This window comes from Pleurodeles waltl, chromosome 3_2, assembly GCF_031143425.1.
Source record: "Pleurodeles waltl isolate 20211129_DDA chromosome 3_2, aPleWal1.hap1.20221129, whole genome shotgun sequence".
Classification (NCBI taxonomy): Eukaryota; Metazoa; Chordata; class Amphibia; order Caudata; family Salamandridae; genus Pleurodeles; species Pleurodeles waltl.
In genome coordinates this window covers 192,589,402-192,615,076 of record NC_090441.1, presented here as the reverse complement: position 1 = coordinate 192,615,076, position 25,675 = coordinate 192,589,402, and positions in this window count along the sequence as shown.

Below are 25,675 nucleotides of genomic sequence, written 5' to 3'. Positions count from 1 at the left end.
TCACGCTTCTTGCGGGGAGCTTGCAGGGTTCTTTAAAGTTGCTGGAAACAAAGCTGCAGCTTTTCTTGGAGCAGGTCCGCTGTCCTCGGGAGTTTCTTGTCTTTTCGAAGCAGGGGCAGTCCTCAGAGGATGTCGAGGTCGCTGGTCCCTTTGGAAGGCGTCGCTGGAGCAGGATCTTTGGAAGGCAGGAGACAGGCCGGTGAGTTTCTGGAGCCAAGGCAGTTGTCGTCTTCTGGTCTTCCGCTGCAGGGGTTTTCAGCTGGGCAGTCCTTCTTCTTGTAGTTACAGGAATCTAATTTTCTAGGGTTCAGGGGAGCCCTTAAATACTAAATTTAAGGGCGTATTTAGGTCTGGGGGGTTAGTAGCCAATGGCTACTAGCCCTGAGGGTGGGTACACCCTCTTTGTGCCTCCTCCCAAGGGGAGGGGGTCACAATCCTAACCCTATTGGGGGAATCCTCCATCTGCAAGATGGAGGATTTCTAAAAGTCAGAGTCACCTCAGCTCAGGACACCTTAGGGGCTGTCCTGACTGGCCAGTGACTCCTCCTTGTTTTTCTCATTATTTTCTCCGGCCTTGCCGCCAAAAGTGGGGCCTGGTCGGAGGGGGCGGGCAACTCCACTAGCTGGAGTGTCCTGCTGGGTTGGCACAAAGGAGGTGAGCCTTTGAGGCTCACCGCCAGGTGTGACAATTCCTGCCTGGGAGAGGTGTTAGCATCTCCACCCAGTGCAGGCTTTGTTACTGGCCTCAGAGTGACAAAGGCACTCTCCCCATGGGGCCAGCAACATGTCTCGGTTTGTGGCAGGCTGCTAAAACTAGTCAGCCTACACAGATAGTCGGTTACGTTTCAGGGGGCACCTCTAAGGTGCCCTCTGTGGTGTATTTTACAATAAAATGTACACTGGCATCAGTGTGCATTTATTGTGCTGAGAAGTTTGATACCAAACTTCCCAGTTTTCAGTGTAGCCATTATGGTGCTGTGGAGTTCGTGTTTGACAGACTCCCAGACCATATACTCTTATGGCTACCCTGCACTTACAATGTCTAAGGTTTTGTTTAGACACTGTAGGGGTACCATGCTCATGCACTGGTACCCTCACCTATGGTATAGTGCACCCTGCCTTAGGGCTGTAAGGCCTGCTAGAGGGGTGTCTTACCTATACTGCATAGGCAGTGAGAGGCTGGCATGGCACCCTGAGGGGAGTGCCATGTCGACTTACTCATTTTGTTCTCACTAGCACACACAGGCTTGTAAGCAGTGTGTCTGTGCTGAGTGAGGGGTCTCTAGGGTGGCATAAGACATGCTGCAGCCCTTAGAGACCTTTCTTGGCATCAGGGCCCTTGGTACTAGAAGTACCAGTTACAAGGGACTTATCTGAATGCCAGGGTGTGCCAATTGTGGATACAATGGTACATTTTAGGTGAAGGAACACTGGTGCTGGGGCCTGGTTAGCAGGGTCCCAGCACACTTCTCAGTCAAGTCAGCATCAGTATCAGGCAAAAAGTGGGGGGTAACTGCAACAGGGAGCCATTTCTTTACACAAGCCCCCCCCAGCCCACAGGCCAGGAGACTCAGCCAACGCTGGAAGAGTCTTCCTAGTCTGTCAGGCGAGGAAGAGTAGAGGAAATGGCTGGTTTGTTGCAGGGCCTACTCTGCCTTACATCCTCCTGTTCAGGTCATTCCCTCTGGGGAACTGACCCACTTCCACAGTGATAGGACCTAGTCTGAACTGCCTCTTGTCTGTGCTTTTTATGTCTTCACCCATTCTCTCTATTTTGAGGTCAGAGGTATCCACCTCTGCTAATCTTATCTTAGCCAGGGTCACCCCTAGCTTACCCAAAGAGGTTACCCAGAGCTGGAGTAACCCCACCATGACCAACAGGGTCAGGGGGCCTAACTTGTTATTTGGCATGGGGTCAGACCACCATGCCAAGGATAGTGCAGCCATAAAGGCTAACACCCAGCAGAGGCCACTGACAGCTGTCAGTGCCCAGAACCACACCTTTAGCTCTTCGCCTAAAAGGGAAGGGGCTAAGTTACAGGCTTCTTTGGGTTCAGGTTGCCTGTCTGCTGTATTAGAGTGGGGGGTTACCACATCTTGTTGTAAACACCCTTCTTCCACTCTTTCTTCTGTTAGCTGAGGAGCCACCCACTCAGGTTTAACAGTTGCCTGACTAGCCAGGACTTCTTGTGGGTCAGGTTGGACTTTATCAGGGCCATTTTTGGAGTTCTCCCCTACTGGAGCAGAATCTCCTTGGCTTGCTGTAACCTTGGCTAAAGGTTGTCCACCCTTCCTACTCTGTTTTCTTTTCTTCTTCTTCTGGGGTCTGCTTGCATTTACTGCAGAGGCAGGACTTCCAGAATCCTTGGGAGAGGACTGGCACTGGACCAGTTCCTCTCTTGGGCTCTGACTAACCTCTGGGTAGTCATTTCCAAGGAGACAATCAAGGGGGAGGTCTGTACTGACTACTACCCTTCTCCAGCTAAGAGTGCCACCCACTTCTATGGGCACTAAAGCCACAGGTCTCTTAGTGACCCTGTCTAGGCTAACTCTTACCCTGGCAGTCTCACCTGGGATGTACTGGTTTGAGAGCACCAGCCTGTCATGCACAATAGTGTGACTGGCACAAGTGTCTCTCAGGGCAGTGGTTGGGATTCCATTCACCAGTAGGTGGTGGAAGTGTCTACTTCCCTCTGGAATCTCCAACTCACCTGTTGGGCCCTGTTTCCAGTTGAAGGCTATGAAGACCTCCTCATCTGAGGAGTCATCTCCCATGGCTACACTGGTTACCCCTGGAATCTTGTTCTGGGGTTTGTTTTTGGGACAAGAAGTGTCCTTGGTGTGGTGCCCAGACTGTTTACAGTTGTGGCACCATGCCTTAGTGGCATCCCAGTTCTTACCCTGGTACCCACCTTTGTTTTGGGTTGTGTCTTGGGGCCCACCCACCTGTTCTGGTTTTTGGGGGCCTACAGAGGACTCTTTTTCTTTGTTTCTAGTGTCACCCACTTTCTCCTGGGGAGTTTTTGTAACCCCTTTCTTTTGGTCACCCCCAGTGGAAGTTTTGGTTACCCTAGTCTTGACCCAGTGGTCTGCCTTCTTTCCCAATTCTTGGGGAGAAATTGGACCTAGGTCTACCAGATACTGATGCAACTTTTCATTGAAGCAGTTACTTAAAATGTGTTCTTTCATAAACAAATTATAAAGCCCAACATAGTCACACACTTCATTTCCAGTTAACCAACCATCTAGTGTTTTTACTGAGTAGTCTACAAAATCAACCCAGGTCTGGCTCGAGGATTTTTGAGCCCCCCTGAATCTAATTCTATACTCCTCAGTGGAGAATCCAAAGCCCTCAATCAGGGTACCCTTCATGAGGTCATAAGATTCTGCATCTTTTCCAGAGAGTGTGAGGAGTCTATCCCTACACTTTCCAGTGAACATTTCCCAAAGGAGAGCACCCCAGTGAGATCTGTTTACTTTTCTGGTTACACAAGCCCTCTCAAAAGCTGTGAACCATTTGGTGATGTCATCACCATCTTCATATTTTGTTACAATCCCTTTGGGGATTTTTAGGATGTCAGGAGAATCTCTGACCCTATTTAAGTTGCTGCCACCATCGATGGGACCTAGGCCCATCTCTTTTCTTTCCCTTTCTATGGCTAGGATCTGTCTTTCCAAAGCCAATCTTTTGGCCATCCTGGCTAACTGGATGTCCTCTTCACTGGGGTTATCCTCAGTGATTTCAGAGGTGTTGGTCTCTCCTGTGAGGGAACCAGCATCTCTGACTATTATTTTTGGAGTCAGGGTTTGAGGGACCCTGTTCTCCCTAGATAGGACTGGTAGGGGGGAATTGTCCTCCAAGTCACTATCCTCTTCCTCTGAGTTGCCACCCTCAGAGGGGTTGGCCTTTTCAAACTCTGCCAAAAGCTCCTGGAGCTGTATTTTGGTAGGTTTGGGGCCCATTGTTATTTTCTTTATTTTACAGAGTGACCTTAGCTCCCTCATCTTAAGATGGAGGTAAGGTGTGGTGTCGAGTTCCACCACAGTCACATCTGTGCTAGACATTTTGCTTCTAAAAGTTGGAATACTTTTTAAGAATCTACAACTGGTTCTAGAATCTAATTCAAACTTTTACAAACTTTTAAACTCTAAAAGAAATGCTAAACAGGATCTAACACAAGGCCCTAGCAGGTCTTTTAAGAATTTAGAAAACTTTTCAAATTGCAAAAATCAATTTCTAATGACAATTTTGGAATTTGTCGTGTGATCAGGTATTGGCTGAGTAGTCCAGCAAATGCAAAGTCTTGTACCCCACCGCTGATCCACCAATGTAGGAAGTTGGCTCTGTATGTGCTATTTCAAAGTAAGGAATAGCATGCACAGAGTCCAAGGGTTCCCCTTAGAGGTAAAATAGTGGTAAAAATAGATAATACTAATGCTCTATTTTGTGGTAGTGTGGTCGAGCAGTAGGCTTATCCAAGGAGTAGTGTTAAGCATTTGTTGTACATACACATAGACAATAAATGAGGTACACACACTCAGAGACAAATCCAGCCAATAGGTTTTATATAGAAAAATATCTTTTCTTAGTTTATTTTAAGAACCACAGGTTCAAATTCTACATGTAATAGCTCATTCGAAAGGTATTGCAGGTAAGTACTTTAGGAACTTCAAATCATCAAAATTGCATGTATACTTTTCAAGTTATTCACAAATAGCTGTTTTAAAAGTGGACACTTAGTGCAATTTTCACAGTTCCTAGGGGAGGTAAGTATTTGTTAGTTTTACCAGGTAAGTAAGACACTTACAGGGTTCAGTTCTTGGTCCAAGGTAGCCCACCGTTGGGGGTTCAGAGCAACCCCAAAGTCACCACACCAGCAGCTCAGGGCCGGTCAGGTGCAGAGTTCAAAGTGGTGCCCAAAACACATAGGCTAGAATGGAGAGAAGGGGGTGCCCCGGTTCCGGTCTGCTTGCAGGTAAGTACCCGCGTCTTCGGAGGGCAGACCAGGGGGGTTTTGTAGGGCACCGGGGGGGACACAAGTCCACACAGAAATTTCACCCTCAGCGGCGCGGGGGCGGCCGGGTGCAGTGTAGAAACAAGTGTCGGGTTCGCAATGTTAGTCTATGAGAGATCTCGGGATCTCTTCAGCGCTGCAGGCAGGCAAGGGGGGGGTTCCTCGGGGAAACCTCCACTTGGGCAAGGGAGAGGGACTCCTGGGGGTCACTTCTCCAGTGAAAGTCCGGTCCTTCAGGTCCTGGGGGCTGCGGGTGCAGGGTCTCTCCCAGGCGTCGGGACTTTAGGTTCAAAGAGTCGCGGTCAGGGGAAGCCTCGGGATTCCCTCTGCAGGCGGCGCTGTGGGGGCTCAGGGGGGACAGGTTTTGGTACTCACAGTATCAGAGTAGTCCTGGGGTCCCTCCTGAGGTGTTGGATCGCCACCAGCCGAGTCGGGGTCGCCGGGTGCAGTGTTGCAAGTCTCACGCTTCTTGCGGGGAGCTTGCAGGGTTCTTTAAAGTTGCTGGAAACAAAGCTGCAGCTTTTCTTGGAGCAGGTCCGCTGTCCTCGGGAGTTTCTTGTCTTTTCGAAGCAGGGGCAGTCCTCAGAGGATGTCGAGGTCGCTGGTCCCTTTGGAAGGCGTCGCTGGAGCAGGATCTTTGGAAGGCAGGAGACAGGCCGGTGAGTTTCTGGAGCCAAGGCAGTTGTCGTCTTCTGGTCTTCCGCTGCAGGGGTTTTCAGCTGGGCAGTCCTTCTTCTTGTAGTTACAGGAATCTAATTTTCTAGGGTTCAGGGGAGCCCTTAAATACTAAATTTAAGGGCGTATTTAGGTCTGGGGGGTTAGTAGCCAATGGCTACTAGCCCTGAGGGTGGGTACACCCTCTTTGTGCCTCCTCCCAAGGGGAGGGGGTCACAATCCTAACCCTATTGGGGGAATCCTCCATCTGCAAGATGGAGGATTTCTAAAAGTCAGAGTCACCTCAGCTCAGGACACCTTAGGGGCTGTCCTGACTGGCCAGTGACTCCTCCTTGTTTTTCTCATTATTTTCTCCGGCCTTGCCGCCAAAAGTGGGGCCTGGTCGGAGGGGGCGGGCAACTCCACTAGCTGGAGTGTCCTGCTGGGTTGGCACAAAGGAGGTGAGCCTTTGAGGCTCACCGCCAGGTGTGACAATTCCTGCCTGGGAGAGGTGTTAGCATCTCCACCCAGTGCAGGCTTTGTTACTGGCCTCAGAGTGACAAAGGCACTCTCCCCATGGGGCCAGCAACATGTCTCGGTTTGTGGCAGGCTGCTAAAACTAGTCAGCCTACACAGATAGTCGGTTACGTTTCAGGGGGCACCTCTAAGGTGCCCTCTGTGGTGTATTTTACAATAAAATGTACACTGGCATCAGTGTGCATTTATTGTGCTGAGAAGTTTGATACCAAACTTCCCAGTTTTCAGTGTAGCCATTATGGTGCTGTGGAGTTCGTGTTTGACAGACTCCCAGACCATATACTCTTATGGCTACCCTGCACTTACAATGTCTAAGGTTTTGTTTAGACACTGTAGGGGTACCATGCTCATGCACTGGTACCCTCACCTATGGTATAGTGCACCCTGCCTTAGGGCTGTAAGGCCTGCTAGAGGGGTGTCTTACCTATACTGCATAGGCAGTGAGAGGCTGGCATGGCACCCTGAGGGGAGTGCCATGTCGACTTACTCATTTTGTTCTCACTAGCACACACAGGCTTGTAAGCAGTGTGTCTGTGCTGAGTGAGGGGTCTCTAGGGTGGCATAAGACATGCTGCAGCCCTTAGAGACCTTTCTTGGCATCAGGGCCCTTGGTACTAGAAGTACCAGTTACAAGGGACTTATCTGAATGCCAGGGTGTGCCAATTGTGGATACAATGGTACATTTTAGGTGAAGGAACACTGGTGCTGGGGCCTGGTTAGCAGGGTCCCAGCACACTTCTCAGTCAAGTCAGCATCAGTATCAGGCAAAAAGTGGGGGGTAACTGCAACAGGGAGCCATTTCTTTACAGTGACTGAAATTATTTATTAGTAAACAACTTAATCTGCTCTACAGACAGTTTTTCAATCGGTAGTATCTCAAGAACTGTGAGCTTGGAAGTTTATATTCTGTATGCATAACAGCAAATGATTCATAAAGACCATTGAATAGCAAAGCTTCAATTTTCCGGATACCCTTCCCTTTCGAGTATAGCCACGACTCCATAGAGGTGCCAAAAAGCATCCTTCCATTTCCCACATTGGTGCATGTTTGTGGATTTTACCGTGTATCCCTATGTGTTTATCTACCTTCTTCAAAGGATGTCTTACAGAACGGATGAAGGGGCTAGCCTTGGAACCTGTTCCTGGTCTCGTCATATGTAACACTGAGCCTGTTTTCTGTTTTTAGTATATTTCGTTCTATTAGGACCAGTGGGGGGTGGGGTTGAGCTTCATTATGCATAGGTAGAAGGCCCTTCTCTTTCTTTAACTGGTGTGGCGTCCGATAGGTCTCGATATATGGCAGATGTAAGTTACTTGATTCCGACCAATCATACAGGTTTGGCAGTTTTATTCTAGGTTAAAGGGCCCCATATAAGTCCACTGATATTCTTTTCTAGTAAATTTAACAAATTAGGCGGTATTACCAGTGAAATTACTGTGAAAATGTATTAAATCTGGGGCTATATTAATTTTAACAATTTGAACCCTACCTCACCTGAAGGACTGCAATGTGGACCAGATTTGTAGCTCAGAGTTTAGTGTTTCCAATAATGGGAAGAGATTGTCTCTTATCATGTTATCTAGGCCCCTAATGATAACTTATTCTAAATAAGACATCTGCAGTGTTTTTTATTGGGAGGTTGTGCATACCAGTGAGGTAGATGTAGTGTTTTCCATTAGAGGTAGGGCCTCACATGCTTCCAATTGTATCTTATATATCATGAAAATCTAGAACATGTTGATAGCTGTGTAATAAGTGCAGGTATAGATGTTTCAGACTGTGACAAAGCTGCCAGGATGTTTTCTCCATATAGCAAGTTCTTCAGCCATCCTTCTAGGTGTTATAAGGTGCTTCATAAGCTCCTGTTGCATGATGGAGATGGCAAGTGGCTCTAGTAATATGAGGAATGAAAGTGGTTAGAGGGAGCACCCCTTTCTAATGGCTCAAAATATGTCAAAAGGAGGAAATAAGAATCCATCGCAAATCACAACTATTGATTTCCTATATAGCAATGAGCAAAACCCCTCACACTCCCAATGTTACATGACATTGAATAACTACCACTCCTTCTCTGGTCAAAGGCCTTAACTGTCTGTGTCCAGAGATATAGTCAGTTTCTCATCAAGGTCATCCTTATTGTGCCACATAAAATGAAACAAGATTTTCAGATGTGCAGTAGAAGGGCCGGTGAGGGCCAAAACTAGGAGGGGCGGAACTGGCAGAGTTTTACTCTGCGGAATTCCATGGAGTTACATAAAAAACAATTCTGCAACATTCTGCGGGGTTCTGCCCATCCCTACAACTCACCAAATTACTTCACTCTTTGATGTTCATTATTGAAAGTGACTGTCAACACTTAGAAGTGGCCTTGGTATAAATTACCAATCACACTATTAGCGCTGCAAGACTCTTTCCAGGACACACCACCCTGGATTGCACACTGTCACATATGTAATACCCGATGGTTTTACTCTTGCAATTTCAGGGTTAAAAAGGGTTGTCAGTGCTTTTGAACAATATTGGCGCTACAAAAGTGACCTACAACATGTGTACAGCAGCAACACAGGTGTTAGAGGGACCTGGGATATTAATGTGGACAAACCGAGAACCAGGACTGGAAGAACTTTGGGCCAGATGTAGCATGCATTTTGCATGGTGGAAACTGCAAAAATCGCAGTTTGCGCCATGCAAAATGCCGAATGCGATGCTCATTCACAATTTGCGAGTCGGTACCGACTCACAAATTGTGAATGCGACTCGCAAATAGGAAGGGGTGTCCCCTTCCTATTTGCGGCTCGCATCACTATGCTAAATTGCTTTGTGACCGCGAATGTGGTCGCAAAGCAATTTGCAGTTACCACCAGTGTCACTTCCCCTTTGTGAATGTTGCCAAAAAGGGTTTTTCAGAGCAGGCAGTGGTCCAATGAAAAACCGAAACCAAATGGTTTCGTTATTTTTTTATTTTAGCAACTCCTTTTCCTTTAAGGAAAACGGGCTGCAAAATAAAATAAAAAACTGCTTTATTTAAAAAGCAGTCACAGACATGGAGGTCTGCTGTCTCCAGCAGGCCACCATCCCTGTGAGTGCAGGGACTCGCTATGGGGTCGCAAAATGCGACCCACCTCATTAATATTAATGAGGTGGGTCTTTGCGACCCCATAGCGACTCGCAGAAGGTGTCTGAGACACCATTCTGCATATGCTTTTGCGACTCGGAAATTGCGAGTCGCACCGACTCGCAATTTCTGAGTCGGAAAAGCATTTCTTCTACATCTGGCCCTTTGGTACTTACGTTCTCATTTGTGAGCTGTCCAACCTGCTCCTTGAGGGTGCTCAGACCATCGCCTTCACCCCAGGTGTCAATGCACTCGCAGGGAGGTCGCTGCAGGGATAGGATCTGGGCACGCTTCTGGGTCAGCAGGCACTGCGTGGGAAGCACAGCTGATGGCCAGGGTGAGTATGGAGGAAGCCAGTTACCCTCCTGCTGTCGCTCCGTTTACAGAGAAGCCACTTTGCTAGGATGCTAGATTCCATGTGTTTTATGTGTGCGTCTGTCATCATCATGTTTACATTATATAGGGGGTCATTCCGACCCCGGCGGTCCTTGACCGCCGGGGCCGGGGTCGGCGGGAGCACCGCCAACAGGCTGGCGGTGCTCCTGAGGGCATTCTGACCGCGCAGTATGGCCGCGGTCAGAACCGGAAAACCGGCGGTGTCCCGCCGGTTTTCCGCTGCCCTGAGGAATGCTGCGCCGCCATGGGGGATTCCGACCCCCTCACCGCCATCCTGTTCCTGGCGGTTTCGACCGCCAGGAACAGGATGGCGGTGAGGGGTGTCGTGGGGCCCCTGGGGGCCACTGCAGTGCCCATGCCAATGGCATGGGCACTGCAGGGGCCCCCGTAAGAGGGCCCCACTTTGAATTTCAGTGTCTGCTTTGCAGACACTGAAATTCGCGACGGGTGCTACTGCACCCGTCGCACACCTTCCACTCCGCCGGCTCCATTCGGAGCCGGCATCCTCGTAGAAGGGTGTTTCCCACTGGGCTGGCGGGAGGCCTTTTGGTGGTCGCCCGCCAGCCCAGTGGGAAACCCAGAATGACCGCTGCGGTCTTTTGACCGCGGGACGGTCTTCAGGCGGTCCCAGCCAGGCCGGCGGCTTCCGCCGCCGGCCGGGGTCAGAATGACACCCATAGTGTTCAATGTGTCTTTCCAGGGGCCTTCCAAGTTGCAAAGTAAGGGGAGTGGCTACACGCCCAGTGTCCGGATCTGCAATGTATAACATCTGCCATTGAGCATTCCAGCGGAGATCATGTCTCCGATTGTATCACAAATTTTTCACCATTCAGCGTTTTCTGTCTGAAGACATGAAAAAAACATCTGATAAATAAAGTAGTTGTTACTCCCATGAATTAACCTGGATGGGTCTTCAGTGCAGCACCTAAAAGCTGCCTGTGAGCCCAGGGGCAGATACGCATAATGCACATCAAATCACGGGGCTATTGTCATAAAACCAAAGGCAAAGGATGCAGAGTCAACACCGAACCTCTAGGCCATATTAAATGGCTGCCACTTTCATCGGCCAGCGAATTCAGGCTTTCTAGAACAGTGGTCAAAAGTCTAGATGACGTCCCTTGACATATGCGCGCACCGGAATATATGTTCCTGTCATTGATTAGTTTCCTATTCTGGGATGGAAGACTAGGGATTTTTGTGTATGTTTGAAGGGTTTTTCTCAGGGTCTTTATTAGGGGTGGGTGCCAGTGAACTCCGCCACTCGGTGATTGGTGGAGTTTTTGCAGAACTCCGGGCTCCAAACAGAGTGCAGAGTGGCAAAACTCCACAAACTCTGCCGGCAGAGCAGAGTTTACTGCCCACCCCTAGACAACACTTGCTTGCATGAGGTACAGTAAGGCTTTGTTTATTCTGCCTGCTAGAATTTTTGCTAAACGTTTCATGTCCTCTTTCAGTAAAGATACAGGTCTATAGTTGAACAGCTTCATGGATCTGTGTCAGGTGCCAGAATAAGTGCAATTTTGCCTTTTTTGTACTCTGATGGGAGCACTCACTACTCATCTGCTTATTTAAATATTTTGCTTAGCAATGAGGCAATCTCTGTTTTTTTGATTTATAAAATTCTTAGGAAGACCGCGGTCCCCAGGGCTTTCTATGCCTTTATATCATCAATGGTTTTAACTATTTACTCTATTTAATGTCACCCTCAAGCAGTTGTCTCTGTTTTGCGGATAACTTAGGGATGGTAGATTAGACAAAAATACTTCTTCATCCTCCGAGGCATCAGGATACTCAAAGCTGCACAGTTCACCATGAAAAGAGGAGAAGCTGTAGTGATCTCCAGCAAGTTAATCAATAAATTTCCCTGATCAACAGTCATCAGTGGAATCACCTGTTATGATTCTAGCCTGCCTAATTGAAGGGCTGGAGCCTTCCTGCCTTTTCTCCGTTCTCATAATTATCTTTGTTTGATCCTCATTACATCAATCACCATTGTGGAAGAGTATAGGCTGTTAAAATCCTAGGGCCTGACTTAGGCCCTCATTTTAACATCGGCGGTAAAATCCGCCTAACGCTGCGGTGACGGCAGCCAAAAGATTGTCGCCGCAGCTACCAGCTGTCTGCCATATTATGACCACAGCCAGACTTCCACCACAAGAAGGGCAGAAATCCACTTGTGGCCATACTGGCGGATGGCGGGAAGGTGACACAGCTACCACCAGCAACGCCACGCCAGTAGACCGCCGCCAGCCGTCTTATGACCAATAATACGGCCTGGCGGTGTTCTGCTGGCGGGCGCTGCTGGTGGTAGCAGTGCCCCGTCCCCTGCCAGATGACCCCCTGGATCCAGGTAAGTCGGGTCTCCGACAGTGGAGGGGTTGGGGAGTGTTGTGTGTGTGTGGGGGTGTGTGTACATGTATGTGTGAGTGTGTGCGTGAATGCGGGTGTGTGTTTAGTGTTGATTGTGTGCGTGACTGTATTGAAATGTGAGTACGTGAATGTACTGAAGTGTGAGTGCGTGACCTTATGGAATTCAGAAAGCGTGTCTGAGTGTATGTTTCGAAGTGTGTGTGAATCAATGAATGTATGCATGTATGTATGTGTGAATGGTTGTGTCTTAGCGTGTGTGTGTATGTGTGAAGGGGGCGTGGATGTGGGGGTTGAGGGGGTGTTTGGAGAGGTGGGGGGTGAAGGTCACCTATCAGTGACAGGAAAGGAATTCTGTGTCACTGAGAGGGCCTACCACCATGGTTTTCGTGGTGTTACAATCGCCACGAATGCCATGGCGGTAGGCGGGGTCATAATCCCGCAGGCGGCACAACAGTGGCCTCCGGACTAGAGATGGATATCTCCAGCCCAGCGGCTGCTACAGCATGGCGGTCGGAGTGGTACATTGGTCATAATGTGGTGGTAAGTACCACCAGCCTGTTGGCGGTACTACTGCCACATTAACACCGACCGCCGGGGTCATAATGACCTCCTTAGAGTTTGGCATATGGGCTTATTCTTTATGATTCCATTATATCCTATGAAAATCATAATACGGCGGACGGGATATCTGTCACGTTTGTGACGGAGTATTCCCCTCCACCAAGATCTAAATCAGGCCCCTATTTGACCTTAAGTAGACATTTTGGGGATGGCTCTTGTATGGTATTGTGAGTGTCATGATCTCTCCTTCCAGATATATTTGTGACGCTTCTTCATTTCTCCTAGGTATTGCTGCATCTGGTATCAGCTTTCACCTTAAAGTAGCCGTTTCTGTACACTTAGTAGCCCAGTGAGGCCACTGACCCCTCATTTTCACTGAAGTAAGTCTTCAGAAAGAAGTGCAACTGCTTTTTGTTTAGGGGCATTTTGTGTTATAATGTGTTCCTTCTCCAGAAACAATAATGAGTATGTCTCCTTCAGTGAGTAGGTAAGCAACATCATAGTCAGAAACTCTCTTAAGGATGATTAAAGGCCTCATAATCCGACTCTACAGTTCTGTTAAGATTACAAAATCATCTGTTTGCGATTCTGCGCCATGGGCTTAGGCGGTAAATGTGTAGCCTTAGTCTCCTGGGTGAGAATGTCTTCAGGACTGAGCATAGAAGTTGTTTCAAAATCAGGATTGCTATCCCACCGTTTCTAAAAGTAGCTTTTGAGAGATTTTTGCCGGCAAATTATTGTGAGGGCAAAATCCAAAGCTTTATGTGCAGATGTATGCCATGGATTTAATTTAATGGTTACCAGGGGTTGCAGCTGCAACCCCCTCCTTGCGTCCCCTGGCACTACCTTTGGGACCCCTGGCCTCATAGGTGGTAAAATCAGTACCAGGAACACAGGGGCAGCTCCTTCTTATGGACATCGGTCGGGGCACCACGTTCCTTGTTTTCTGTCAATGTTTTATTACACTATGAGGGAATAACATAATATTCACTATTACTGTAATAAAGCATGAAGAACAAATAACTGGAATCCTCTCTGGCACCTGAGGTAAGTAAAACTACTTTTAAATGGTTTGTTGTGTACGTGGTGGCGGGTGGGAGTCTGTTTATGTGAGAGAGTGTTTGTGTGTGTGAATGTGTGTGTAAGTGACAGTAAAGGTCAAATGGGATGCAATGTCACTTCCGCTACCCTTGGAATTTTGTTGAATCAACATGCCTGGTGTGTGCACTCATATGTCTTCCACATGGGGCTCTGCAATAGCCCACTTGGTGCAATAGACTAGAAGCTGCCAGGGCAGGGTTAATATCCTGTACCTGAATGTTTGGTAAGTGTCAATTAACTCAAGCAACTTTGTGGGACTCCAAGTCTGAGGCCACTGAACATCAAAGCTACTTAATCTGGTTGAATGCTTGACTGACTGAAGTGGCCACCTGCCCATGTGAAAAATATGGCAGGGAAGTAAGAAAGGAAAGAGGGGAGAGGAGTGAGGGGTGATAATGCAGCTCACTGGTATCTTCCTTGTCAAAATGTGTGGACTTCTACCATCACTATATTGTTCTTGACATAATTGTAGACCAATATAAGTTCTCACTACATATTGTGATGAGTTTCAACATGAATGTGTAATAAATGAAGAATAATTCAGCATCAAGTAAAAATACATCGCTGGAAGTCATCTTTTTTTAGAATTTAAGCATCCTGTGCCAAGATCATATTCATGGAGCATGGAGTGGAGAGCGTGCTTTGTCTCGGGATCCTTGCTGGTGCATTTCTCAAGCTCTTTTACTACGTACCTGTCTTGCGTCATGTAATTGATCCTTCTTTTCACATCACCTTCTATCGCAGAAGTTCAACAGCCCAAGGATTTTAGTACCAAGTGGTGCTTTTGATCCAGTTGACTGACTTCCATCATGGGGACATCCAATGCGTCAAAACATTTTTCTAAGTCCTCCGGCTCATGGAACGCCATGGTTTTATGATGCATTGTGATGAGCATGGTCACCTGGCCTAGGATGCTAAATTGTACATATCATGGTCTTTGATACAGGGTCTGTGAATTGAGAACTCTTTTCCTCTCAGATTAGTTTCATAACAAAAGCTTGTGACATAAAGATCTTTTGACAGGTATGTGAAAGGGTACTGTTTCTTAACTGCCAATTGGATTTTTCTTTCCTACTGGTAAAACAGAAAACATGCTATTATTTGTATAAGCCCCTATATGATAGTATAGTTGTTTGACGTGATCCAATTAGCTCTTTGGAATTCCAGAGGTGGATTGATGGTTGAGCATATTAGGGTGGGAAGGTAGCAGAGGAGGAAAGCGATCTTGTCTTCCCCATTTAGTTTTTCAGGTATTAAAGAAATCCTTAGATTGTTTCTCCTACTTCTGTCTTCCAGTTCACTCAATTTTTCCTTCATGTTCCAGTAGCACAGGAACTGTTAGAAATGGGGTTTTTGGTTGGCAGTCAGGTTACCCTCTGTCCAAGCAAGAACCCTCACTCTAGTCAGGGTAAGTCACACACAATCCAAAATTAGCCTGTGCCCACCCTCTGGTAGCTTAACACGAGCAGTCAGGCTTAACTTAGAAGGCAATGTGTAAAGTATTTGTGCAATAAATCATACAATACCACCATATAGCACCAGAAAAATACACCACACAGTGTTTAGAAAAATATATAATATTTATCAGGATATTTGTAGGTCAAAACAAATAAAGTTGCAATGTGAATTTGTACAGATATCACTGAAAAGTGATATATAGGCCCTCATTCCGACCTTGGCGGGCGACTACCGCCGCCCGCCAGGCGGGAACCGCCAAGTGGCCGCCATGCGGCCACTTTACTGCGGCCCACATTCCGACATTCCCGCTGGGCCGGCGGGCGTTAACCATGTTAGCGCCCGCCGGCCCAGCGGGAATGAGGCCGCAACACAGGAGCCGGCTTCTAATGGAGCCGGCGGTGTTGCGGCTGTGCGACGGGTGCAGTTGCACCCGTCGCGCTTTTCACTGTCTGCCATGCAGACAGTGAAAAGCAGGCCGGGGCCCTGTTAGGGGGCCCCTGCACTGCCCATGCCAGTGTCATGGGCAGTGCAGGGGCCCCCAGGGGCCCCTGGACACCCGTTACCGCCAGCCTCTTCCTGGCGGTGTACACCGCCAGAAACAGGCTGGCGTTAAGGGGGTCATAATCCCCAGGGCAGCGCTGCTTGGCGGATTATCACCGCCGGGGGAAAATCGGCGGGACACCGCCGTCCCCGGTGGTGCGACCGCGGCTTTACCGCCGCGGTCGGAATGGGGTTTGAAGCACCGCCAGCCTGTTGGCGGTGCTTCCGTCATTCTTGCCCTGGCGGTCGAAGACCGCCAGGGTCAGAATGACCCCCATAGTGTCTTAAGTCTTTAAAAAGCAAGCAAAGTCTCTTTCAAGCACAAAGTACCTGGTTTGGAGTGGAAAATCTCCTCAGAGGGTTACAGAAGAAGAGATACGTGGAAAAATGGTGTGTGCGTCGATTTCTCCCCAGCACACACGGACTTGCATCGTTATTTTTCACGCGGGGAAGTCGTGCATCGTTTTCCAGCGCGTGGACAGTCTCTTTCTGTGGATCGCGGGGATTACCAGATGTCCTGGGTCTGTGCGTGGATTCTCCTGCTTGTTTTCCGGCTGCGCGTCGTTCTGCGGGGCGGCGCGTCGAAGTTTCACTCTCACGGCAGGCGTCGCGTCGATTTCTCCTCTGGAGGTCGGGCGACGTTGTCCTTGCGAGACCGTGCGTCGAAGTTCCGGTCGTCCCGAAGGCGTCGCGTCGATCAGCGTCTGTGTGCAGCGTTTTTCTCGGCGCGGAACAAGCTGTGCGTCGAACATTTCGGCGCACGAAGCGTCCAAGTGAAAAAGAGAAGTCTTTTTGGCCCTGAGACTTCAGGGAACAGGAGGCAAGCTCTATCCAAGCCCTTGGAGAGCACCTTCACAGCCAGGCAAGAGTTCAGCAAGGCAGCAGGCCAACAGCAAGGCAGCAGTCCTTTGTAGAAAGCAGACAGGTGAGTCCTTTGAGCAGCCAGGCAGTTCTTCTTGTCAGGATTTAGTTTCTGGTTCAGGTTTCTTCTCCAGCAAGTGTATGATGAGGTAGGGCAGAGGCCCTGTTTTATACCCAAATGTGCCTTTGAAGTGGGGGAGACTTCAAACAGTGGCTAAGAAGTGCACCAGGTCCCCTTTCAGTTCAATCCTGTCTGCCAGGGTCCCAGTAGGGGGTGTGGCAGTCCTTTGTGTGAGAGCAGGCCCTCCACCCTCCCAGCCCAGGAAGACCCATTCAAAATGCAGATGTATGCAAGTGAGGCTGAGTACCCTGTGTTTGGGGTGTGTCTGAGTGAATGCACAAGGAGCTGTCAACCAAGCCCAGCCAGACGTGGATTGTAAGGCACAGAAAGATTTAAGTGCAAAGAAATGCTCACTTTCTAAAAGTGGCATTTCTAGAATAGTAATATTAAATCTGACTTCACCAGTCAGCAGGATTTTGTATTACCATTCTGGCCATACTAAATATGACCTTCCTGCTCCTTATAGATCAGCAGCTGCCACTTCAATAATGTATGAGGGCAGCCCCAATGTTATCCTATGAAGGGAGCAGGGATTCACTACTGTCATACTCAGGTATGGAGGATGATGTCTTCCCAGGGGGGAATCCTGAAGGGCAAATTAGGCTTATTCTGCTGTGCTCTACCATAGTTTAGGTAGGAATTACATATATCGTGCATCACATACATACATACATACTTTGTTTTTCCTTCTGCGGGTTGGGGATTTCCTGATGAGTTCAGTGTCGTTTTTACCTATGTTAGCGCTTTGATGCTCTTTGTGAGCCAGAATGCACCTTATAAATATACACAGATACATACATACATGAATACATGCATAGTGACAGTATGGTGGGACTTTTCCTGTGTTTCACTTCTCTTGCCACCATTTTGCTTCTAGTGTGTTTCATCATTTTAATTATTGCATTTCATGCCATTTTATCTAAGACTCAGCTGATTCAATAAATCTTAATGAACCATTCTGTGCCTCTGTTTGTCTTTGCATATGTGAGACTAAAGTAACTGAGAGAAAAGGATTAGATCTGATCCACCACGATTTACCTGCGAGGTCAACATGTAATGCGCCTGGTTGCCACAAATCGTCCCTGCTGTTGGGCAGAGATGAGGGGTTCTAGCTGGCCAGAAACAGATTAGGCTGACAGTTGTCACATGGTGTGAGGTTGGACTCAGTTTCCCACAATTCAGGTGATGCTGCTGCCAAAATCCAGCAGGCTCATTGGTACAATGAGAGCCAATGCGACAAGTGCAATGGTGTAGAGTGGAAAACTGCGTTGGTGTATAGTGCAGTGGCATAGAGTATAGTGGTACAAAGTGGAGTGCAGTGGTGTAGACCGCAATGACATAGAGTGCTTGTGCTAAGAGTGCATTGGTGTAGAGTGTAGTGGCAAAGAGTACAGTGGCATATAATGCAGTGGTTTAGCATAGAGTGACATAGAGTGCAGTGTTGCAGAGTGGAGTAGAGTGGCATGGATTGTGGTAGTGTAGAGAGAAGAGATGTAGACTAGATTAGGAGTAGAGAGGTGCAGGGTAGAGTGCAGTGGCATAGAGTAAAGTGGTGTAGAGTGCAGTGGCATGGAGTATTGTGGTTCAGAGTAGATTAGAGTGGTGTACAGTGGACTGGCACAGAGTGAAGGGGTATAGAGTGGAGTGTTACCGAGTAGAGTGTATTGGCATACAGTGCAGTGGCATACAGTGCAGTGTTGCAGAGTGGAGTAGAGTACAGTGGAGTAGAGCGAGGTTGAGCAAAGTAGAGTGGAGTGGACTAGACTGGAGTGATGTAGAATGCAGTGGCAAAGAGTGCGGTTGTGCAGAGTATAGTGGCATAAAGTGCACTGGCATAGAGTACAGTGATGCAGAGTAGAAAGGCATAGAGTGAAGTGGTGTAGAGTGCAGGGCGTAGAGTGGTGCAGAGTGGAGTAGAGTGCAGTAGCATAGAGTACAGTGACGTGGAGGCGTGCACAGTACAGTGGAGTGGCGTAGAGTGGAGTATGCATGGTGTCTTAGCGCACTGTGATAACAAACAACAGATTTTTTATTTGAAATGACCATTACATTTGCACAGACTTACAATTTTACTAATAAAACTATACTGTGCACAAACAATAGTGTAAGAATTACATCACATAGTGCATTAATTTGTTTTATTAATATCAAAGTATTTTTCTAACACATTTCAGAATTAACAAATAATGTGCTTAATTTGCACTTTCCTAATTCTAGTGCATTCTGAAATATTTACACAGTTCATTTAGATGTTGATGTGTGCTAGAATAAACCCTTTCCTACCCCAGTATCCAGAAAGACTGTCACATAAATCCTCTCACCTTGAAGTCAGAGAAAGAAAAGTAAACACCAAGCTCCATTTGAAGACAGAATGGCATTAACCTCTGTCTCTGAATGCACAGCAAATGTGACAAGAACAAGATTTACAGGCCTGTTTACAGAAAGGAGCACTCATGGAAGAATACAAGGCAACGGAGTGTGAAAAGGATTTTCACTTTGGGAAGGAAGAACTCAAGCTAGAAAGCCGAAAACAAATAAAGCCAGCAACCAGAAAGCCAGGAATTGTGAGTTACAAAGGCAATGGTAAGCAACAGGCGGAATACATTCCCAGGTCAGCTTTCTGAATGTTCCCAAAAATGTCTTTAGAAAACCAGACAGCTTCACTGTCTGGTGGGCTTCGACCTAAAAAATGAGATCCATTATGACCATGAAGCTACGAAACTTTGCTAAACCCACTCCTGTTGTCCAGACCTAAAATCGCACCAGAAGCGCGTTAACACAAGGAGAAAAACATTGTCAATCTACGACAATATTCCAACTACAACAGGGTATAATTAGGCATCTTAATGAATGCTGTTTATTTCTATTCCTCATCATGTTTGAAAAAGCCCCAGTTGGAGGACAATAGGTGCCAGCGCGGCCATTGTTGTGGAGGGGGCGCGCGTGCGGCGTGCCGCGTGACTAGGGGGCGTGAAATCCAAACTATGTAAATACAGGGCCTGCAGATGACACGCTTGACTAATGCTCTGGTAAGAATGAAAGTTCTGTAATTGCAGCACAATTAATTATTGATTTTGCCGCCACACTATTGAGCTCCATGGAAAGAATAATGTGGATTTTTGAAATAATTATGACAAATGTAATAACTCAACGTGCTTCTTAGAATCTCTGGCTTTGTGAATTGATTATGCTGTCTTTTTAATCACGTGAATTAATTGACGAGCCGTAAATGAGATATTGGAAAAGCGGTAAGAGGGACGCTTGTTATACGGATTTTATTGCTCGTCTCAGATGCTGGTAACCCTCGGGAAGGACACTCAGAGAAATGTCTTTTTTCTATGATCAGTCTTTGGATCGGTGAATCTCACAGGTTAGTTCTTGTCCTTCTTGAACATAGGCAAGGCCATTGGAATTATTCGACTCCGCACAGTGGGGTAACATAGGCCCCCGGGCTCCCGTTGCCCCCCTCAGCACACTGCACTGCCTTGTTAACTCCTGACTGTGTCCGGAGGGGCCCCCTCCATGTACCTTGGAGGGGGGTAGGGGCTCAAGTTTCATTACACCACTGATTCTGCAGCTGCAGCATTTTCCGCATAATTATGAATTTTCAACCTTACCATATGATCTATCATCATCTGCTGCATATTCTGCAGTTTGCTCAAACTGATCAAATATATATTACTCAGACGTGGTGAGGTGTTCCCGTGCAGTGGAAGGACCCTCCCAAAGGTTGACTGGTCATCTTTCAATTGCTTATTGGTGCATTTGGTTGTTAAACTGGTACTAACGAGGTGAAATCTTTGACCATAAACTGTTGCCGTCTCTAAAAGTAACAAAATAATGAAGTAATACTATCACAAAATGTGGTGCACTATGCCGCATAATTTTCCTTTTCTTTCCTTTTAATTTGTTCCTCCCCTGCAGCATCGTTTGTTCCACCTTTACCGCATAACTCCAGTTGCCCTGACCATAAGCTTTATAATGTGTGTGCACATTGCGGAGTGGGGCAGGAGGTCACTGGCAGGCTGGCGCCCAGAAAATAGAAAATTAGGCGGCCAGGAAGTCCCTGAGCCTTTGTCTACGCAATCACAGTAAGCAAGCACTTAACACGGATTGTGGATGCAAGAGTCAACACGAAGAGCTTCTGTGTTTGTCACAAACCCACCCTAAAAAAAGTCTGAAAATACTTACTTCCGCAGGCTTCCAGTATGCACCAATCAGAAACCTCCGCTCAATGACCTCACATCCTATCCTCCAATGAACGTTCAAGCAGCTAAACCGTGTGCTTGAAATGGGGCATTTGAAGAACCTCAGACCAGCTAATACTTCAATGGTCAGAACCCCACAGGGTCAACCAAAGCAGACATTCGGAGATCGGAAGTTATTTAAAAAGCACACACATCACTCCAGAAAGCTCTAAATACAAAGTAAAATCAATTGATCCCAAAACAGTGGAACTGATTCTGCAAGTTTTTGTCTGATGTACGCCTGACTTTGATTTGGAAAAAGTGACAAGCATTGGCAAAGCCAATAGTTTTCGCCTTTGTTTTTTCTTTTGCATTTTATCTTACTCACTGGATTATAAATATTTTAAAAAAAGGGTATAATAATGTTTGTTTTAAATTAGATAAACCATTAGTAGTTGTTTATGTTGTATGATGAAATAATGTCCCAGGGTTCCAAACCTGTAATTTGTACCTTATTTAATATGGCATTGTATTAGAGTGTAGTAATGTTTAGTTAGTAAACTGCACCTGCTGCACCATTCAAATCATGACCCTAATAGCTGCAAGGTAACTGCACTTGTGACTGCCTGATTAGTAGTAAAATGTAGGAATAATCTGTGTTTAGAGGGGATATGACACCTTGAGGCATAGGTGCCACAGCACCTGCTGCACCATTCAAGACATGGCCCTAATGCCTGCAAGATAACTGACTGACTGCCTGTTTAGTAGTAACTATTGCAATATTTGGTGCTTAAAGGAGTTCTGACAACTTTTGACTCTGGTGCCACTGCACCTGCTGCACTATTCGAATTATGACCCTAGTGCGTGCAAGGTAACTCCACCTGTGACTATCTGTCCAATAGTAAAATATAGCAATATTTGGTATTTGGAGGGGTTCGAAGAGCTTTTGGCCCTGGTGTCACTGCACCTGCTGCACCACTGAAATCATGACTCTAGTGCCTGCAAGGTGGCTGCACTTCTGACTACCTGTTTAGCAGTAAAGGTTAGCAATACTCTGTGTTTAGAGGGGTTCTGCCACTTTGTGGCACCAGTACCACTGCACCTGCTCCACCATTAATATTATGACTCTAGTGCCTGCAAGATACCTGCACTTCTGACTGCGTGTTTAGAGTTAAAATATAACAATTTACGGTGTTTAGAGGCGTTCTGACAAATTTTGGGCCTTGTGCCACTGCACCTGCGCACCATTCAAATCATGACCCTAGTGCATGCAAGATAACAGCGCTTGTGACTGCCTGTTTAGTAGTAAAATATTGCAATATTTGGTGTTTAGAGAAGCTATGACAGCTTTTGGCCCCAGTGCCACTGCACCTGCTGCACCATACAAATCATGACGCCAGTAACTGCAAGATAACTTCACTTGTGACTGCCTGTTTAGTAGTAAAATATAGCAATAATATGTGTTTAGTGGGGAGCTTAGAGCTTTTGTTCCTGGTGCCATTGTACTATTCAAATCATGACCCTAGTGCCTGCTAGATAACTGCACTTGTGACAACCCATCTAGTAGTAACATTTAGCAATAATGTGTGTTTAGAAGGGTTCTGGCACCCTGAGGCCCTTGTGCCACTGCACCTGTTGCACCATTCAAATCATGACCCTAGTGCCTGCAAGGTAACTGCACTTGTTTCTGCCTGTTTAATAGTAAACTATGGCAATATCTGGTGTTTAGAGGAGTTATGACAACTTTTGCACTGATGAACCGACACCCGCTGCACCATTCAAATCATGGCCCTAGTGCCTGCAAGATAACTGCCTGTTAATAAGTCACTGAGAGAGTAACAATTCGAAATAAAATGTCACCCAATTATACAAATGACTTTTCTTTCAAAATGACTTAGTGGGAATTTAAGAAACACACAAATAATTTTAATATTTACAACTGTTGTTCATCAGAAATGTAATAAATAAGTAATGAAAAACACAATATGAGCCCACGCGCCCCTTGCTTTACATCTGCACTCAATACTCTATTGCAAGATGGCCGGTATGTTTACACACCTTTCAACGTGAATTGACTTCCATTCGGTTCATCATTTTGTGTACAAATACTAACAAGTAACCAAAAACTGGAAGGTGTACACAATGGCAAAAGCAGAACAGAAAGAACAGAAGAGCACAAGAGCAGGAAGTGACCTGCTAGCCAATGAAAAGCAAGTAAATGTAAGCGATGTTGGAGCGACATTTGAATGAACAAACGGGAAGTTCAGGTAAGTAAGGGGTGAAGCAGGGGCGGGTTCTTAGTCCTTTTAAAGATTTTTTTTTTTAGTAACATAAGACTTCGCAAGCACAGCACAAGTGATTTGCAGGCAAAACTTATAGAGGTATACACATCTGACCCACATAGCAGGACATGCACAGAAATGTATGCGATTCATTGGTGCCTAGTGTACACAGTGGCTCATATATTCAGAACATGGCCTTGCATTTTATTTAGACGGATAACATTCCCAGGAAGGGGTCAGAGAAATGAAACATTAAACAAGTAATTAACTCGCAGGCCTGCAACTTGGTAGGCTCTCGAAACATTTTGTAACCATTTCAGAAAGTTATCTGCATATACATATCTCACGACTGAGTAGCCCTGATGCAGCTGTTGCAGAAAATATTGGAAGGTGCTCCTCTCACAGCTGGCAAAAGTAATTAGTTTGTTAAATGCTCCCCGCTGACATCTGCTCCAGTGCACATGTCATTAGTTTAAATCCCTGCAAGGCCAATATAGGCTTTCACCACTAAGTGGTCAGTAAATTGAGGGCCAGATGTAGCAAAGGTTTTTACCCATTCTGTGTCTATGGGAAAAAGTGTTTGTACATATGGCCCTGAGTTCCATTAAATTGGATAAAAGCAACACTAGTTATTGATAGCGCTTAGAAACAAGAAAAACACTACAGAGACTAAGCAGTTTTTCCATGGCATGGGAAATAAAAAGAGATTGTTTTAGCGGTTGCGAAAACAAAAGAGAGAAAAATGAAAATTGACCAGTTTCCCTCTGTCTACACGTGCTTAGCATTACTTCTATAATTTATTAAACATGTAATTTATGCATGCCTAAGAGAGAAAGGCTAGTGCATTAGTCAGATCTTGTCCGGGCCTAGATGTAAACCACCCACGTCATAATTCATAAATGTTTTTGGTAACATATACCTTGAGCTTACAGGAACATGAGGTCGACACGAGTTTTGAGGTCCCCAAAGAAGAAGTAGCGATATGTCCCTGTGTGTGTAATTTAGTGTGTTACAACCTCTCAATAGCACTTTGCAGGAGGAACACCAGCGAACAAGGCACTCAAAGGTATCCGCAGGTTTTGATAATGAATGTATATAATGAAGACCTCAGTGACTGTCCGTAGTTGTTAATGACACTCTGAGGGTGTATTTGGAAAGTCAGGAGTACATGATGATATTAGTAAAAGGAAAAATGCATTTTTACAGGGCAGTTGTGAAGTTCTTAATCTCACCTGCATGTGAAAGGTTTGACAGGTAACTGGTATAAATAGAGTGGACATCTGTCATGGTCCGTCTATTTTTAGGTGTGCCCAGAGACGGCTTTAGCAGTCTTCACAGCCCATATCATCAACACAAAAATACATTTCGGTCAGCATCGTTCAGGCCCTGCTAGCCTCTCTTGCCTGTGGCTTCAGGAGAACACCTGCCTCCATAAATAGTGCAGGCAGGGGCCGTGCCACAGGCCTGTGCTCAGGAGAGGGCCAGCCATTAATAGGTGGCCTGGGGGTAAAACAAATGTCCATAAAGAAAATGATAAGGATTAAGGCAAAGGAAAGTTTTTTTCTTATGGCTTAATTAATAGTCATAAACCGACCAACTTTTAAGCTATTTTATAGCGGTAATTTACCATTGTGGAGATCTGCTGATGTCCATTTTTCAGGGTACACCCCTGACATCACTGCTCGGGAAGTTAATGCACTTGCTGCAGAGATGCCTGTGCAATTTGGTAGCCAATGGTTTGCTTAAAAAAAAAAGAGGTTCAATGGATGATGTGTCCACTGCAGAGCGCTGCTTGTAACATGCATAATAAAACAGCTGCCTGGTAATGTGTTTATTACAGATGTTCTTGTCTATTCTGCAGGTCATATCTACAAACTTAGGACGCATGATCCAACTATCTTCTAGACATTACCTTCGGTGGTCCTTTGTATTTGTAGTGTGCCTGAACAAGTAACGCCCTTCAAAAGCATGGGTTGTCTAGTTCACAACTTTCGGAATGACACACAGTTTATCTTTGCTGCTGGTGAGGGACTGCTGAGGCTGGAGCCCAGGTGTGGCACGGTCCGTGTGCGCGGCCTTTGGTATCCAACACAAGTCACAGTGTCTCACACTGTTTGGTTTACAAGAAAAATGCTGGATGTAATCTACTTAGTGCAAAACAGACTCCCATGTTTTTAAACAGGGTTAGCTAGCATAACTTAAATGCGTACGGACTGATTTACATTTTTGCGGACGGGTTACGCTGTGTCCGCTGTATTACGATTCCCATAGGATATAATGGGATTTATATTTCAGTGAACGGGCTATCTGTCACCGTCATGACGTAGTAACACATCCGCCGACATCTTAATCAGAGCCTAAATGTTGAACAATAGTTGAGTGGCACGCTGGGGTGCTTATGTTTGTGTTCTTATTGACAGTGAAGTGCACCAGGACATGCTGGGGTGATTCACTGTGGCTGGGACATGGTTGTGGC